A 1,240-nucleotide genomic window follows, 5' to 3' on the forward strand; every position below is an offset into this window, starting at 1 on the left:
TTAACTCCTTCAACCACCAGAGCAGATTATGTTCTCGCGGCGATACCCGAGGACAACTTCCCGGAAATCTCTGACTGGCTTTGTGAACAAGGAGCCACCCAAATAGCGTATGACGTCCTCGAAACATACCTTCTACTGCAGTACTTGCCGTCCCCAGCCGCCAGTATAGCAACGCTTTTTAAGCTCTCTCAACAACTGTTGGGGGACCAAAGGGCATCTCTCACCTTCAGGGAAATTACCAGTATCGCTCGCCTGCAACCTGCCGCAGAAGGTTCTTATCGTGAGGTTAATCTACTTCAGGCTCTTTTGGGTACGCCGTTTACCCGAACCTGTATGCGCTTCCATAACCGATGATGATAGTTTACCCATAAAGGACTTGATGACTAAAGCCGACGCCTTTATGGACAGCCCCTCCACGACCTTCAAGACCTCCATCAACGGCTCCACTCCTGACGAAGAGGACAACTATTTAAGGTCAACCAAAGCTGACATGAATGCCGTAGGACATAAACACCTTCTACGTGACGTGCCGGTGCGGTGACAAAGCCACCCATCACCCATCACTCGCTTGTGCCCCAACCAATGACTTCTACAGCCACTTACTGCGAGAACATCTGCCGCAGTTTTGGTACTACCACTCCAGATTCAGGGGTGCCGTAAAGAAATGTGCCAAGGATTGTCAGTGGCCAAAAAACGTGTAAGTAGGCCATCGCCCGTGGCAGTGTCCTCCCGTGTTTCTAATCTTTTCTTTTTGCATGATGCAGGAACGGGCGTGCGATTTTTGGTAGACACGGGTAATTGTCGTTCTCTTTTGCCAAGTGAACTTTTCAGGACACGACGTAGTCTGTCTAAGTCTGCCGACGTCCGCCTGGTAACTACCAATGGATCTGCGATACCCATCTACAGTTACAAGAACCTCACACTATTGTTTGGTAATGGTAAATTTAATTGGAAGTTTCTGGTTGCTAACGTCACATTGCCAAGCCTCGGTGCGGATTTCCTCTCTCATTTCCACCTTCTGGTCGATGTCGCCCACCGACGATTGGTCAACGCAGACTCGTACTTGTCGACACCTCTTCAACCCGTCCCCTCCAACCTCCCTCTCCACATCAGCGCACCCACGGATGCCTACGCCCACCTCCTCAAGTTGTACCCGGAAGTTTTCCGTCCAGAACTTCGCCAAACGCCCACGGCTCCTGCCCAGCACGGTATTTATCACCCTATCAAGACAACCGGACCC

The sequence above is a fragment of the Palaemon carinicauda genome, chromosome 1, assembly GCF_036898095.1.
Source record: "Palaemon carinicauda isolate YSFRI2023 chromosome 1, ASM3689809v2, whole genome shotgun sequence".
NCBI lineage: Eukaryota > Metazoa > Arthropoda > Malacostraca > Decapoda > Palaemonidae > Palaemon > Palaemon carinicauda.